The sequence below is a fragment of the Artemia sp. Qi Xiang Cuo genome, chromosome 5 (genome assembly GCF_049724085.1).
Source record: "Artemia sp. Qi Xiang Cuo chromosome 5, ASM4972408v1, whole genome shotgun sequence".
NCBI classification, from domain to species: Eukaryota; Metazoa; Arthropoda; class Branchiopoda; order Anostraca; family Artemiidae; genus Artemia; species Artemia sp. Qi Xiang Cuo.
Genome location: NC_142798.1, coordinates 64403674 through 64422348, shown reverse-complemented (window position 1 = coordinate 64422348; position 18675 = coordinate 64403674). Strand labels below are relative to the sequence as shown.

At 35.2% G+C, this 18675-nt stretch overlaps 1 pseudogene; it reads right to left on the bottom strand.

Moving 5' to 3' along the window:
* Nucleotides 1–1063: 1063 nt before the first annotated feature.
* On the bottom strand, nt 1064–17042 carry LOC148952386 (E3 ubiquitin-protein ligase NRDP1-like; annotated as a pseudogene).
* Between the last annotated feature and the right edge of the window lie 1633 nt (nt 17043–18675).

Below are 18675 nucleotides of genomic sequence, written 5' to 3'. Positions count from 1 at the left end.
TTTCAACTTAATTCCATTTTTCTTCGTTATTTCTATCATTTTTGTTCTTTGGCGGAGGGCAGCCATTGGTTACATAGCCTAAACATTCATATAGCCTATATTAGTTTCTTTTTAGTGTCTTAGTTGAAAAAAGCACTTCATGGTTCGGAATTCATTGGTTCTTGCGTAAAGGCAGAGTGGTATTCGTAGTCAATTTATAAACAAATCACTCTGCAAGCAATACAAGACAATAAATTGGGCAAAAGTGACAGTTTCTTTCATAAGGAATCAAAGAAAAAGAAAGAATAAAAGTACACTATCAATTTTTTGAATTAAAAATATGTGAACTATTTAAAACGGATACGGATTTATTGAGCAGACGAAACAGAAAAATATATAATCTCATACACTATTTTATGCTCAAACGAACATTATGAAAAACGAATACTCAATAATTTGGAATAAAAGGAATAACGGAACATAAAACTAGCGAAAGGCAATTGCATTATTCTCTTAAAAAGAAGAATTTTTGAAGTCAAGTGAACAAAAATCCTTGTCAGAAGTCCTGTACACATTACGGTAAAGTTACACCACAACTAAATATGTTTGTAACACATGCCCAAGCATGGGAGGATTAAGCCTCACAAAGTGGGAGGATTAGCTGAATTCATCAAAGAGGGAGGTCAAAGATGCCAAAAAAAAAATGCATTTTTAACCCAGAGTTTTCTTTTATTTTTTTTGGGGGCTTGGGTAGGAGGTCTTTTTAAATATCTAGGGAGGTCCCCCTTTCACCAGCCAACTTTTTTCTATGTGGAAGTATCAGACGATGATTTTTTGGACCATTAAAAAAGAAGATGGGTCCAAATGGGTCCAATGATTTTTTGGACCATTAAAAAAAAGAAGACAAAACAAACATGGCCTAACTCGGTTATTTTAAGCAGCTAAAATCCCTAAAAAAATAAAAGAAGAAAAAAGCTGAACAAAGGAAATATGTAATAATATACAGTCAACTAAAGCGCCATCTCCTTAAAACGAATAAAAAAGGGCACAAAATCAACTCCAATCCATGGAAAACAGCAGAAACCTACTGAGGCTGAGGGAATGATGCTTGAGGCCATTGGTGAGGTGGCAGCATAGGCCCTTCAATGCTCCTTGGCATCCCAGCATGGTGCCTACAACGAAAGAAAAACAGATCAGTTCCACCTGACTACATAAATAGAAAAAGTGAGAAATATTCTTTTGAAAACTAATAGCATTTTTATTTCTTTTTTTAACAGTAAGATTAACTGACATTCAGTTGAGCATCGCCTCTCACTTCCCATATACGTCAAAATCATAAAATCTTAATGCAGAAAATTGTAAATCAAGGTACACACTTTCTGGAAGCAATGAGAGAACTCTTGCTTTGAATGTTGTTATATATTTTTATTCCGTTTTTAATGAGTATTATTATTCAACTATCAAATGAGCTATTCACTTAGTCATCTCTACAAATAAATCAGCATAGAACATTGGGAATTAACGTACTTTGTTGAATTGATTATATAGCAACACTAATCTGCTGGAAAAGAAAGAGAAGTGAAAGAGAAGAGAAGTACCTCAGAACAGCTAAAAGAGAACACAGGTTGGCTTTTAAAGTTATTTGATTTTTTCAAATTTTCTGGAAGGATCTAATTGGAGACAATGGGCCATTTGGCCTGAGGCTAGACTCAGTTTGGTTAACCCGTCCAAGATAATTTATTCTTTGATTATTTAGCACTAGAAAAAAGTGGGCTTTATCACGATACAAATAAGAAAGAAGAACGAGAAAAAAGAAATAACTTAAACTGGTTAAACAAAATTGTTCTCAAACTATTTCTCCTTTCTTTCTTTTTGTAATTTAACTAAGAGGTTTTTGTCCATCTTACTTTTCCCAATATACCTATTTATCATTCCCAATTACCATTTTACCTATTTACTATTTACCATTACCATTCAAGTTTCACATATAATTGGATGCATTAGGAGAGCGGAATCTTTTAGTTATCCGGTGATTTGTCTTAGGAAATGTTATTCCCAATATTACATTTGTTTTGCCTTCTCCATAGAGATTAGAATTTCCCTTGAATTGAATCTACATAGAATTTTTCTTTTGTTTTACCTCAAGATTAATTAATGAGACACAGCTTTCCATTTTCTCGGTGCTTTCTCTTTTCCAATTCTCAGTACCTATGCATCTTTGTTGCTCCGCAAAATCCTAACTTCTAGGGCAATAAGCTCTGATTCTCTCCTGTGTTTGTGCATATTTAGCAAATAACTAAAAATAAGAGTACTTACGGATAGTGGTGATGCATTTCATTTCCCATAGAATGCATTCCAAATGCTGGGTGAGACATCTCAGAACCAGGCGGCAAAGCAGTTCCTAATAAAGCGGGCCCGTATCCCGGGTGATGATGGCCACCATATGCGACTCCTGGTGGTGGAAAGATTGGCTAGAAAAGTAGTTGCTTTAAAATTTGACAATTTGAAAGAGTTGATACAAACTATGTTCGAACTGTTTATTCTGCATATTTCCTCAAGTTTTACTTGTATAAAAGTAGCAAAATATAATGCATAAGTTTTATTTTCCCAATACATCGGGTAAGGTAGCCTTGTTGTACAGGGACCTGACCATGTCTTCTAATGTGGAATATGTGCATTTCTTTCGGTGTATACAATGTTTTTAACTTTGGTTCACTTTTTCTTTTTTGCTGTCCTTTTTAATTTACCCTTTTTTAAATTTATTTTTCACCCATTTATAGTTAATTGACTTTTTCTGGCTTGTGGATTATAAAGAAATATAATTAGAATAATTCCTAAGACAACAGTGGCTATAAATGACAAAATGAAGAAAATTGCGAAGAAGAAAAAAAACAAGGATGTTTCTAGCCAATGAAAAAAAAAGGAAGGTCGAGCGGTCTCGAGGTCTTGAGCGGAATATCCGCACATTTATCCTGCTTTTTTCACTGGCTAGAAACATCCTCGTTTTCTCGCCTTCACATTTTCCTCATTTTGATTATTATTCTGCAAATCAGAAAAGATTAGGAGGAGTTAAATAAAAGTTCAAATAGATATAAATTCTTTAAATTATCTACACCAGAGAGAGTCGAGTCAAATTAAAGAGTACGCTAAGCTACTGGGCTCATACCCCAATGATAGAGAAATCCCCCTTTAAGTGATTAAGTGCTTATGCTTATTTTTTTCTTATGTTCTTATAATATCCTCTCACTCCTGGCTAAGCCAGTGAAATCTAACAGCAAATTCTGTTAAAGAGACTTCGAGACGGCACAAGAGACTTCGGCCTTGGCGCTTCACTTTTTTACAGACCATTCCTTTCTTAAGAATAAGTCGTTATGCTTCTTTGTGAAAATATTACACGAAATAATTGCTTTCCAGGCCAAAAATTATTTTATGTTTTAAATAAAGTAGCAGAGATATCAAATCCGTAAAATTTTGAAAGTTTCGTCTGACCTAGATCGACTACATACTTGCTTTTGTCCCACAGGCTCAAACCGTATCTAAACTGTTCTTTGATTCCCCTTACTTTTTTTTTGCAATTATCGTCGTTTTAATTTTTGATCCAGCCCTTCGCCTCAAAACAAATTCATGTGCATGAGCCCAGTCTCAGTACCCCTTTGATGGGCGTGTCAGACAAAGAGTTTATTCTTGAAACCTTCGAATTTTAAATATTAAAATTCAGACAAGTGCACAAACTTCATTCAGAAATAAAGATAGAATACATTTAAGACAAGATAACAGAAGAATAATTTCCTAATTAAAATGCTGTCCCTAACTACAGAACATCCCGCAACGTAAAGTAGTTTGCATGAAGAGAGGGCTTAGAACACCTAGATAAAAAACCATTTTTAATCCTTGTTATTGTATTTTTTCTGAAGAGCGCTTGTTAATATTTGTCTTCCAATCTGGCGTATTATCTCAAACCATTGTAAGCTTAGTCACACTTTTTCTTAAATTTATGAAACACCTTTTGCGCTTTAGACCCACAACAATTATATGCATTATGCTCAGACCTTAGCTCCAACTTCAGGAACTGACAAAAAGTCAAGGCATTTTTAAAAGAAAAAATGGACTTTTTGAGTAAAATAAAATATATTTTATTTAAATTGTATCGTATCAGCAACGGTATCTAAGACATAGAAGTGGCCCACAACTCAAGAAGCCCAAAATGATGTCTGATATAAATAGACCAACATACCAAATTTTTCTGCCATACTTAATTAGGTATTATGAGTCAACATGAAATTTGTAGTAGACTCATCTCATCTATTAGAAATGATTTCAGGACCCTTGGATAGTTTGCAACATGTAAACCATATTTCCTTTTTTAAATATTTCCTTCAATAAAGAGGCATTTGATTAATTTATATTGTATTATTTACATGAATATCTTATATCATCAACATAAATTTTGAACACTTTTCACGAAAAAATTATCAGCTAGATCTTTTCATAGGCATAGGCTAGATCTTTTGATATAGCGCGGCTGTAAGTGAAGAACGATGTGGGCACAATGTATTATTTTTTTTCTTTGTATCTTCTGACCAGGGTATCTCGTATAGAAGGAATTGTCGTAGAAACTTAGAAAGGGACTTATTCAATTGGAAACTGAAAGCTCTAGTGTCCTTTTTAAGAGCCAAAAGTGATTGGAGGGCAATCAGCCCCCCTTTCACGCTCATCATTTCCACAAACACATCCAATCAAAAGTTTGAGAAAGCCATTTTGTTCAACATAGTTCAAAGGTCCACTATTTATGTCTGCAATTTATTTGCGTTTTATGAAAAAAACATTTAAATGTTTTCATTTTTTAACTCTAATAAATCAAAATCATTATGACTTTAAGGAATAAATATGAGCATATGTATATTCAATTGACAATGCACAGTCATTAGTATCTTTTTTCAGTAAAGTGCAAATTATGTTCTGGCCCTGAGAAGGCAAGGGGGTTGTCAGCTCTATTCATGTTAATTTGTTTATTTTAGATGATTTTAGTGATAATAATAGGTGTCTCCATAATTATAAAACTCGTCACGCCGATGATTTTGCTGTCCCGAATGCAAGTAGAACCAGGGCTAGTTTCCCTGTTAGATTTTCGGGGACTTACGTGGATTCATTCCAGAGAACATCTTTTTTTATAGTTGTAACGAAAGGATGCTGGCTGGGGGACAGAGGACAGAATACACCTCCTCCCCTCCCTTGGGAAGCAAGCAATGCTCGTAATATATATATATATATATATATATATATATATATATATATATATATATATATATATATATATATATATATATATATATATATATATATATATATATATATATATATATATATATATATATATATATATAGTAAATTGAAGAGATATTTACTGAAAAACAGTTAATGGTTTTGGTTGATTTATTTCTTATTATTCTTTCTACTATTAATATTTTTGCTCAGTGGTTGATGAGAAATTGGTAATAGTCTCTATTTTGGTTATGTGATTTATTATTTTTTTTTTTTTTGTTATTTTAGGTATGTTATATATTTAGTTTTTCTTGTTCTTTTTTTTGTTGTTTTTTAGCTGATTATTTGTCAAAAATGTAAGTAACCATGTCGCAAGTGCTTTTTTGTATTTTTTTTTTGGGCGGCTGTTTTTAGTTAAGTTGTTATGTTTTCTGTTTGTACTATATTTTACTTGAACCAAAAAAACAAAAACAAAATAAACATAAAAATTATTTATTTTTCAAAATTTGAAGAAACCAGAAAATTGGCTTAAGTAGGTATTTTCTATATTGAAACTCTTCATGTCCCAGTGTACAATCTCTGGAAATGCACTTTTTGGCTAAGAGGGCAATAGTCAATGATTCAATCGACTTAGGTCCTGACTGACACTTTTTCTAGACACAATTTATAGACATTTTTATTGTGTTCACGTTACGTGTTAATAACAAAAATCCAGGATTAGTAACAAAAATGTTTTGGTCCATGTGGGCGTTCTCCGATTCCATTATAACGCATATGCCAATACCAAAAGGGGAATTCCCCCGAAAGCGACAGTGATAGTGATAGATTTGCTCTTCGAGCGTTGGAAAAAGGTTTGCTCTTGGAGCTTTTAAACGTACACAGGAGGCCATCGACTTTCGTTTGAGTTCTTAATCAAAGTGTTAACTATCTCCAACGGACATCCAGACTGGGATCGCAACTCTCTGGCTTTCAGTAAAAGCACACAATCAGGTTGTGGCTCGAAAAATCGAATGAAAGGATAGAAGACACTGATACTTTGAAATTTTATTAACCATCTACTATCTACAAGTACTGTACCTTGAGTTACTGTCTGACTTTGTTCATTTAATGGTAAGAGTTGTGAATCTGAGCTTTGTGGCTGTTTCTCCGAGTTTCCTTTTTCTAATGTATCAATTTCAGCTATAAGTAAGTCCATTTCTGATTGCATCTTTGACATTTTTTCTTCATTTTCTTTTTGAATTATTGCCAATTTTGATTCCAAAATTTCAATTTCAACCTTCAAACTTTGCTCTCAGCTATGATTTCCATATTCCTCAAAGGGTACAGTAGTTATACATCCTAATTGGCAAGTAGTAGGTCTTTTAGGATCGAAATTATATTCTAGAAGATGTGCATTAAGTCTTTTCAGTGTAAAAATGGCAGGACATCCATGGTTGTTACACGTCAAGGTTAATCTTAAAAGAAAATTTTTCAGGATCCTATGAGCAGGCTCTAGAGTATCAATAGTTAAATATGTCCTATCTATAGGATAAGCCATGTGCCTAGTTAACCCCCCAGTAATGCGGCTATTACAAAACGCATGTTCACATGTTGGGGCCTTGACAAGATCTTCCAGAACAAATGAGCAAATAGGACAAAGGAGATCTCCATCGACGTCTCCATAAAATCTAGCAGTAACTATTCCTATTTCCAAGTGCTTCTTTATATGGATCTGTCATGAATTCTTACACAATCGAAGCTCTATAGGTTCGACGTAATTCCTGTCTGTATCAATTACACTTGGAAACATCTTAAATCTAGGCTAAAATTCCTGGAAGTCAGGGCTAAGTGATGTCACTCCCGTTAGTATTGTGGCTCTCTGATCGGCCTAGAAATAGGCGTATGGCTGTTAAGTCACTCCGGTTAGTATGTTAAGAGGCCTTCCTACTTCTCGTCTCTTTTAGCTCTTTTTCGGGGATAGTGCAAAAATTCGGGGATAGTGCAAGCCCTGCTTGATTTCTAATCAGGAAAATCGAAATACTAAACCACACGAGAAGGAAAAACTCCTACTTTGCGGTTGACACAGTGAAGAAATGCCGCAAAATAAATTTAAATTCGACCGAACGCCACCACCTCTGCTGACGACGGCGGGCCTTTGGCGCGCCGGCGGCGTTATGACACTCCGGCGGCGTTCGACTGGGCCTCTCGTCGGCGGCGTTCGGTCGATCTGCCGGCGCGGCACCGGGGTCTACATGTAAATATATGGGCAAAATTATTTTTGCTTGTATATTCTCATTTTTTGATTTTATTAAAATTGTTTGATTTTGTGGATAGGATGAAACAAGAGTGATGCATAGGAAATATATAATTTGGGCTATAAATTTGAACCCCCATAATTTTTTGCTCTTAAAACAGAACTAGAACTTTGATTGATTTTTTCCAAGATGATCTTTGATCCCCTGTTCAATTTTGAATTATCAACTTGGTGGAGGTGAATAAAGACTTAAGAACCATGGCTAATTAGAGTAAAGCCTAGACAGATAGTTTCAGCAAGAGGTAAAGCTGGCTTAACTTTTCAGAATTGTATAAAAATTACTTATTTCACTTTTAAATTTTCTGCCTGGGATATTTTTCATAATGATAATTTTCCGGGGGTGAGCTTCTTAAATTCAGTTATAAACTTATAAACAATTTATTTGAGTTTTTTAATATTAAAATGAGGATGTAAAGCTGGTAAACTTGGCTTAACTTTTCAGAATTGTGTAAAAACGATCTGTTTCACTTCTAAATTTTCTGCCTGGGAGATTTTCCGGGAGTGTGTTTCTTAAATTCACTTACAAACTGAATCAATTTTTAGCCAAAAAAGGTCAAAAGAAATCCCGGTTTTCTCTTTAAAATTGTATCTGGCTCTATAGATGTTCTCTCTGAACTTTTTTGTATGGGGTACTTTTTTCAAAATGTGCTCGTACACCTCCAAAAAACAATACAGATCTTAATTACACTTTCAGGTTGTTAGCAACTGTTGGCTGGGACAGCAAAAGGGCTGATTCCACTTTCAGGTTGTTAGCAACTGTTTGTTGGGACAGGAAAAGGGCTGAATAGTCTCGACTGAATAGCCCCGCTTGCTGAAATAGAAGAAAAAGAAGAAGTATGCTTAAATCGAATATTAAGCAGAGACACAGAGAAACAATTCTCTGGGTAGTGGTTTTCTGGGCACTGAAATTACGTCTTGAGATCTCAAAAGGAGGGTTTTGGTAAAAAGAATAGGAGCCCTGCTATCTGATTTTAGACTCGCGAGGCTTTTACTAAACAGAAAATCAATTATCGTGAAAGGGAAAGGCACGTATGAAGACGTGATTCAAGGCAGCTTTTACCACTTCTCAAGCCATAATGAATATTAGCGCATCTAGAATATCCATTTTCTGGAAAAATGGGACGGAAATCTGGGAATGTAGACAGGTCTTCCGCCCCACTTTTCCGTCAGTTGCATGTGATCTGAAAATGACGTCTTAGCAAATCAAAAAGGAAACCCTTTAGATTATCATTGTTGAAACCTTATACAGAAAAATTGCAGCCCCTCATTGAACAACAAGAAGCCTAAGAGTGAAAATTTCGTCGACGCATCCTCTACCTTTTCTAAAACCACACTGCTCTTCTCTTAAAACTTTATCTAAAGCATCTTTTAGTATAAAAAGTATCATATTACTAAGTTATTTGATACCTAATGGGACCTGACTAGTGCCTCAATAATTACGACACTCGCTTTTATCACCTTTCTTATAAAGTGGATTAATTAAGGTTTTTCTATAATCGGTTGATAGTTACCCTTTTTAAAAGATCATGTTAATAATCTTCAGTGACTTATTTCAAACCTCAGAGCCACAATATTTCATAAAATCATTTAACACCATATCAACATCTGGAGCCTTATTATTTTTTTATCCTTTTAGTAAAGCTCAGTTTACTAGTGCTGCATATTAAAATTGATAACAATTGATAAAGAGTATGGGTTAGTACTGCTTATTTGTGAGCATAAATTTCTAAACTGTGTGAAAAATATACATATATTATTTGGATTCACTTTAGTCTACTTGCAGCAGACATGTATTGCCAGTTCTACTGTATGACATTCATCTCTAACTTAGCATGCTGTAACATTCATCTCTAACTTAGCGTGCTGTATGAAATGTCTGCTGCAAGTAGGATAAAGTGAATCCAAATATGTCTTGCAATTTTTGTGAAATAAATTTCTGTGGTGGTATTATTCAATTTTTTACCTTTGAGGCAGTCTTAGAGTTGTATTATAACCATGGCATGTTATTGAGAAGCAGGAATTGTGATAACTGGGGCCAGATTTCCATAAAATATAGAAATTCGTTCTGTTGCCAGAAGTCTAGGCTTATACCTACTCGAAGTGGCCGCAAATATTCTCAGGTGAAGTGTAATTTTTCGAAATTGATCTATGACAATACATGGATGGATTGTTCACACCTTTCTCTGCTAAAAAATTTCTTTTTTTGATGATTTGGCTTCAAATACCGCCTCCAAGGGAGGATTTCATGATCAACAATGTTACTTGTTTTAAAAAAAAACCTTTGTGGATTGGAGCCAGTTCTGCAGAGAGGTTTGTATGTACATATGTAATTCAGACTCCGCTCCTTTGGGAGGAGAAGAAGTCATTGTTGAGATAGATGAAGCCAAATTTGGGAAGTGTAAACATAATTGTGGTTGGATTGTTGTGGGTGCTTGGGTATTTGGTGGAATAGAGCGAGGGAATGGTAATTCATTCATGGTTTCTGTGCCGGAGAAAAGTAGTGCCACGTTATTGGGAATTATGCAACCTGCTCGCGGTGCCCCTACTTTACTAATCTAAGCTGACCATTTTGTTGCAACGTGTTGCACTGGAATCATACTCTAAAATCTGGTTGATAATTTGCCTGTCTAAAAAATGTGTCTGAGTTTTGTTAAAGGGGGAAACAACCCCTAAAAGTCAAAGATTTTAATAAAACTCATACCATCAAATTTGTGGTTCTTGGCAAATACCCGCCGGAAAATACCCCCCCCCCCCCCAGGGAAAATACCCCCGTGGAAAATAAGGCTTTCCAAATTTCATATTATCAACCAGATTTTAGAGTATGAAGGGGGAATGGGATGAATGGTAAGGGGAATTTCAAAAACTTTGAATGACCTTTTAAAAAATCTGTGAGTTATAGCAATGAAACCTTACAAAATAGATCTTCTGTTTAAATGAAGTACAACAAAATTGTTTTCAACTTCAAAACTTTGCTCAATCCCAACTTATAAGGTTTTAAATATATGCAAATACATTACCTAAATTTTGGATGGGTAATGGTTATTTCAAAAACATCTTCCCATAACATAACTTGTAACATTGATATGGCTTAAAATTCTGCTCAAATGCCTGAAATTGCATTTTCAGAACTAAAGCCAGAGAAAAAGAAACTGATAACTGAAAATTAAGGTAAAATGTTGTTTTGTCAAAATTTCAATGGGTAGTGGGTATTTCAAAAACATGTTCCTGTGACATAACTTGTCCTCTAAAGTTGATTCTGATGTTTGTAGCGCTCTATGTCTTAGCGCTTTAGAAATACTTAAAAAAGCTTCTAAAGTAGAATTTTGAGTTTGGGGGGAAGGGGGATTTCGAAAAACATCTTCCAATGACATAACTTGTCATCTAAAGTCGATTCTGATGTTTGTAGCGCTCTATGTATTAGCGCTTTAGAAATATTTAAAAAAGCTTCTAAAGTAGAATTTTGGTAAATTTTGAGTTTGGGGGGAAGGGGTGTCCTCTAAAGTCGATTCTGATGTTTGTAGCACTCTATGTCTTAGTGCATTAGAAATATTTAAAAAAGTATCTAAAGTAGAATTTTGGAAAATTTTTAGTTTGGGGGGAAGGGGGATTTCAAAAAATATCTTCCAATGACATAACTTGTCCTCTAAAGTTGATTCTGATGTTTGTACAGCTCTATGACTTTAGCGCTTTAGAAATATTTAAAAAAGCCTCTAAAGTAGAATTTTGGAAAGTTTTGAGTTTGGGGGGAAGGGGGATTTCAAAAAATCTTCCCATGACATAATTTGTCCTCTGAAGTCGATTCTGATATTTCTAGCGCTCTATCTATTGGTGCTTCAGAAATATTTAAAAACCTTTGTAATTACACTAAGTAAACACCTAAGTAGAATTTTAAGAAATTTTTGAATTTGGGGGGATTTCAAAAACATCTTCCCATGACATAACATGTCTTCTAAAGTCAATGTAGCGCTCTATCAATTAGTGCTTTACAAATATTTAAAAAACTTCTAAAGTAGAATTTTAGAAAATTTTGAATTTGGGGGGAAGGGGGATTTTAAAAACCTCTTTCTGTGATATAACGTGTCCTCTGAAGTCTATTCTGATTTGTAGCACTCTATCTTTTAGTCCTTTAGAAATATTTTAAAAGCTTCTAAAGTAGAATTTTAGAAAATTTTTATTTTGGGGGGAAGGGGGATTTCAAAAACATCTTCCCATAACATAGTTTGTCCTCTAAAGTCAATTCTGATATTTATTGCACTCTATCTATTAGTGCTTTAGAAATATTTAAAAAGCTTCTAAAGTAGAATTTTAGAAATTTTTGAGTTTGGGGGGAGGGGGATTTCAAAAACATCTTCCCATGACATAACTTGGCCTCTAAAGTTGATTATGCTGTTTGTAGCGCTCTGTGTCTTACCTAAATCCCAGCACCATGCCGGCACATCAACTGAACACCCCCCAACAAGAGGCTTGGTTGACCACTGCTGAAGTGTCACAACATTGCCGGCACACCGCTGGAGGAGGTGGCGGTGTTTGGTTGACTTTGAATTAATTTTGGGACAATTCTTTATTACGTCAACTGCAAAGTCAAAGCTTTTCTTTTCTTGTGTGGTTAAGTATTTCGATTTTCCTGATTAGAAATCAAGCAGGGCTTGCACTATTCCCAAATTTATAAGGATTTCCCCAAAAATCTATGTGCCACCCCCAAAATAAATTTGGTTCCCCGAAAATCATCTAATCATGTTGCCACCCCTAGTAATTTATCACTAGTGACTATCCCTGCCAAATATTACTTTGTATACCATAATTCTTCACTACTCTCTTGTATGTTAATTTTGTCTCTTGTGTTACTTTGCATATAAGTTATGCAACGTAACGCAAAGTTCTGTGGAAATTATTTCCCAGAAAACAAAACGCACGGAAAAAGCCCTCAGAACATCTCCATATAAAAATTTGACAAAGAGAATGTAAAACAATTAAAAAGAATTTTGTATAGTAATGCTATCAAAACCCCCAGTGTAACATTTCCCCAGAATATTCACTCATCTGAAATGTCCCTCTTAAAGGAAAATTGTCCCCTTAGAAATCCACCCCAAGCACAACTTTCCTCCTTGCTAAGGCGCATCTTTGCACTATTAAATGTTATATGGAGAGTCCATAACTACAAGTCCATGCTAGTGTTTCAATAAACTCAACAGAAACTTTATGAGCGCATGGACCTATAAAAATAAAAACATCTTCTCATAACATAATTTGTCCTCTAAAAACGATTCGGATTTTTTTACTGGTCTATCTCTTGTCAAATCCTTTCCCTAATTAATAAAGTTTAAAGGGCTTATCAACACATTGTTGTCTTCTACCCCCTGGCACTTTGATGCTGCCATTAAAGGGGTTATGATAAGCAAAGTTGTGACATCACAAACAGGGTTCCATAAACAATGTCAGCTAGAAAGTAAATAAGTTAAAGGGATGACTATTAAATGGAAATAGAATTTTGGAATATATTTTAATGAACAAGGTTAAAAGCTGAAGTGATTTATAATTATGATAGTAATGTAGGATGAAATGTGAGCTAAAACAACTAGTAATGTGCAATAATTTGCATTAAATAGAGGGGGAAGGATTGGAGGTAGGTAGTTCAAAGTACACACCTTAGCATGTAGACAGTAGAGTCCTATGTTCCATTTTGCGTACAGCACTAGGAATTACCATGCTATTTGCGTACAGCACGTTCCTTAGTACCTCGCCATGCTATTTGCGTACAGCACTAGGAATTACCATGCTATTTGCTTGAAGCTATAGGAAAACGTTTCTATAGAAGCTCTACACCTTTTCAAAGAGAGTGAGTATCGTCTCACATGGCCTTATACTTCTATGGAAGCTATAGGAATTACCATGCTATTCTATAGCGCTATATTCCTTCCTATGTTATTCTATGGGACCTCTGCACGTGATTAAACACGTTTTGTTTGCCTTTCCTTGGTACCTTTCCAAACGAGCGGGGATTCCCCTCCGGTTCCTACACATTGCAAAAAAAGCGAGCAGTATGAGCGGGGATTCCCCACACAAGTGTGTTTCAACTCCATGTTTTTCAACCAGACTGGTTTTTGAGCCAACATCTGTTTTTTTAGGGGGACAATCAGAGACAACGGAAGTATTTACTCCTCTCTCTCTATCTCAGACAATTTTTTGTTGTTGCTAGCTCAGTTTCATTGTGGCAGTGAGAGTGTCAACACATGAAAAAATGTTCCATGCATGTCTGCTTTGTATGTACACACTGGGCAGCTGGTCATCATGTGAGAATTGCACAATGATTGATGAGTATGATGAAAAGTGTAGATTATGCAACCCGGGTAAATTGCATAGAGGATATTCTATACAAATTAAAGATTGTAATTCATGTCTTGAAGAGGTGTGTGACTCTCATCCAAGAGGACACCTATGCTCCAATTGTCACTATGATAAATGTAATCAGTGGGAGAATACATATCCCGGTATGATTGGAAAGAATCCCAAGCGTGATTTTAGTTTATTGCTACGAGATTGGTATCGTCGTGGTTTTAGGTTGTTCTTGGAGGAAGAGCCGGGTCAGTGATTCAACTGTTGGAACAACAAAAGAATATGGTTTCTACGTCATCGTTGTGAAGACAATGGGTGTTATGATTATAAGCTGATTTTTATTTGGCTGTGACGGAATGTGATTCGACACTTGAATACACTGTTTGTGAAATTGCTTCAAATAAGCAAATTGAAACATGTGAGTTCTATAGAATGAATGAAAATAGTATCATTGACTATACAAAGAGATATGACAAGAGTGAAGTGACACTCTAATGTAGAAAATGTGACCCTGACATTGCAGTTCATCAGGATCAGTATACTGTGAATTCGGATAATCTACCTGCATTAGTTGTTGTCGACAAATACCTAGTAGAAGATGAAATCTAAAGAGCAGAAAAGTCGTTTTATCATGTATATAAATTTTTATTTATATAAACAATTTCACATACATTTATAGAACATTTTATTCGTAGGGCACTAAAATCAATATTAAATACGCTTATAAGTATATTTTCCACTAGAAAGTCGTTCAATCGAGGCAAGTCAACGTAGATGTTGAGAAACTGCTTGTAGGTGTAGCCACGACATCTGAACATGAAAAAGAGTATTGCATGAAAGCCACATGTCTTGGTCATTAAATCCTGTAATCTTCGTTGATTTTTAATAATAGTGTTTCCACTGATTTCAATGAAGTTGCTGATGTATGGAGTTTAGAATTTATACAAAAGGCGAAAAGGATCAAAAAATTCAAAATTCTTCGCCATTTGAAGGATACGTAGCCAATGTACAAGTCTTCAAAGTCGATGGACTTCTATTAACAATGATTAGGGTATTGTTAACACTTGGATTTTTTTCAATGAAGTCCGATGGTATACAATAGGACTTGTACTGGGACATGTATGGATCCATACTAAATACATTGATTATTTGGTTTGTGTTCATGGTGCTAGGTCTAGTAGTACACTGCCGTCGGGTGTGATTTCCCAATAGGTTTCAAAATGACTCAGTGATATTAGCGTGATACTCTCAGCCAAAGCATCGGCAAATGTACACTCTAAACGTACATTCCCTGTTTGCACTATGCTCATATCCTAGGTGCCCGAAAGATTCGAAAAAATTACCCCACGGTTTTTTGAAGACATTTAATCGGTTATTCCATTTTCAAATCGTTGAGTCATGATCTAGGGATTGCATGGTCAGCTCGTACAAAGTTCTATAGGATTTTTTGTCAAATGATAGAGTGTACAGTGGAATACCATTAACTTTGCAAACAAGACTAGATAGACCAAAAAATTAAAATCATGGGGGGATTCAGTTCAGGATCCAACGGCACTGCCACTCTTCACAAAGGCCAAAGCCAATTTTGATGGGATTTCTCCATTGATATATGATGAATCGCTATAGCTACGAGAGCCGGTGGCAATGTGACGTTGATTGGTGATCGTATGGGGGACAAGAAGTTTAATGTTGTTGCCATTGGCTCTTAGCTTTTCCACTGCTTTCCATAGAAGTATAAGACCATGTGAGAGGATACTCACTCTCTTTGAAAAGGTGTAGAGCTTCTATAGAAACGTTTTCCTATGGCCTCAAGCAAATAGCATGGTAATTCCTAGTGCTGTACGCAAATAGCATGGCGAGGTACTAAGGAACGTGCTGTACGCAAATAGCATGGTAATTCCTAGTGCTGTACGCAAAATGGAACATAGGACTCTACTGTCTACATGCTAAGGTGTGTACTTTGAACTACCTACCTCCAATCCTTCCCCCTCTATTTAATGGTAAATTATTGCACATTACTAGTTGTTTTAGCTCACATTTCATCCTACATTACTATCATAATTATAAATCACTTCAGCTTTTAACCTTGTTCATTAAAATATATTCCAAAATTCTGTTTCCATTTAATAGTCATCCCTTTAACTTATTTACTATCTAGCTGAAATTGTTTACGGAGCCCTGTTTGTGATGTCACAACTTTGCTTATCATAACCCCTTTAATGGTAGCATCAAGGTGCCAGGGGGTAGAAGACAGCAGTGTGTTGATAAGCCCTTTAAACTTTATTAATTAGGGAAAGGATTTGACAAGAGATAGACCAGTAAAAAAATCCGAATCGTTTTTAGAGGACAAATTATGTTATGAGAAGATGTTTTTATTTTTATAGGTCCATGTGCTCATCAAGTTTCTGTTGAGTTTATTGAAACACTAGCACGGACGTCCTGTAGTTACAGACTCTCCATATAACGTTTAAAAGTGCAAAGATGCACCTTAGCACGGGGGGAAGTTGTGCTTGGGGTGGATTTCTAAGGGGAGAATCTTCCTTTGGGAGGGAAATTCCAGATGAGTGAATATTCTGGGGGAAATGTTACACTGGGGGTATTGACAGAATTACTATACGAAATTCTTTTTAATTGTTTTACATTCTATTTGCCAAATTTTTATATGGAGATGTTCTGAGGGCTTTTTCCGTGCGTTTTGTTTTCTGGGAAATAATTTCCACAGAACTTTGCGTTACGTTGCATAACTTATATGCAAAGTAAAACAAGAGACAAAATTAACATACAAGAGAGTAGTGAAAAATTATGGTATACAAAGTAATATTTGGCAGGGATAGTCACTAGTGATAAATTACTAGGGGTGGCAACATGATTAGATGATTTTCGGGGAACCAAATTTATTTTGGGGGTAGCACATAGATTTTTGGGGAAATCCTTATAAATTTGGGAATAGTGCAAGCCCTGCTTGATTTCTAATCAGGAAAATCGAAATACTTGACCACACAAGAAAAGAAAAGCTTTGACTTTGCAGTTGACGTAATAAAGAATTGTCCCAAAATTAATTCAAAATCAACCAAACACCGCCACCTCTTCCAGCGGTGTGCTGGCAATGTTGTGACACTTCAGCAGTGGTCAACCAAGCCTCTTGTTGGAGGGTGTTCAGTTGATGTGCCGGCATGGTGCTGGGGTCTAGGTAAGACACAGAGCGCTACAAACATCAGAATCAACTTTAGAGGACAAGTTATGTCATGGGAAGATGTTTTTTAAATCCCCCTCACCCCAAACTAAGAAATTTGTAAAATTCTACTTTACAATCTTTTTAAATATTTCTAAAACACTAATAGAGCGTCATAAACATCAGAATTGACTTTAGAGGACAAATTATGTTATGGGAAGATGTTTTTGAAATCCCCCTTCCACCCAAACTCAAAATTTTCTAAAATTCTACTTTAGAAGCTTTTAAAATATTTCTAAAGCACTAATAGATAGAGTGCTAAACATCAGAATAGACTTCAGAGGACACGTTATATCACAGAGAGAGGTTTGAAAAATCCCCCTTCCCCCCAAACTCAAAATTTTCTAAAATTCTACTTTAGAAGGTTTTTAATTATTTCTAAAGCACTAATTGATAGAGCGCTACATTGACTTTAGAAGACATGTTATGTCATGGGAAGATGTTTTTGAAATCCCCCCAAACTCAAAAATTTCGAAAATTCTACTTAGGTGTTTACTTAGTGTAATTACAAAGGTTTTTAAATATTTCTGAAGCACCAATAGATAGAGCGCTAGAAATATCAGAATCGAATTCAGAGGACAAATTATGTCATGGGAAGATTTTTTGAAATCCCCCTTCCCCCCAAACTCAAAATTTTCCAAAATTCTACTTTAGAGGCTTTTTTAAATATTTCTAAAGCGCTAAAGTCATAGAGCGCTACAAACATCAGAATCAACTTTAGAGGACAAGTTATGTCATTGGAAGATGTTTTTTGAAATCCCCCTTCCCCCAAACTAAAAATTTTCCAAAATTCTACTTTAGACGCTTTTTTAAATATTTCTAATGCACTAATAGATACAGTGCTACAAACATCAGAATTGACTTTAGAGGACAAGTCATGTCATGGGAGGATTTTTTTTGAAATCCCCCTTCCCCCCAAACTCAAAATTTTCCAAAATTCTACTTTAGAAGCTTTTTTAAATATTTCTAAAGCGCTAATACATAGAGCGCTACAAACATCAGAATCGACTTTAGATGACAAGTTATGTCATTGGAAGATGTTTTTCGAAATCCCCCTTCCCCCCAAACTCAAAATTTTCCAAAATTCTACTTTAGAAGCTCTTTTAAATATTTCTAAAGAGCCAAGACATACAGCGCTACAAACATCAGAATCAACTTTAGAGGACAATTTATGTCACAGGAACATGTTTTTGAAATACCCATTACCCTTTGAAATTTTGACAAAACAACATTTTACCCTAATTTTCAGTTGTCAGTTTCTTTTTCTCTGGCTTTAGTTCTGAAAATGCAATTTCAGGTATTTGAGCAGAATTTTAAGCCATATCATTGTTACAAGTTATGTCATGAGAAGATGTTTTTGAAATACCCATTACCCATCCAAAATTTAGGTCATGTATTTGCATATATTTAAAACCTTATAAGTTGGGATTGAGCAAAGTTTTGAAGTTGAAAACAATTTTGTTGTACTTCATTTACACAGAAGATCTATTTTGCAAGGTTTCATTGCTATGACTCACAGATTTTTTAAAAGGTCATTCAAAGTTTTTGAAATTCCCCTTACCATTCATCCCATTCC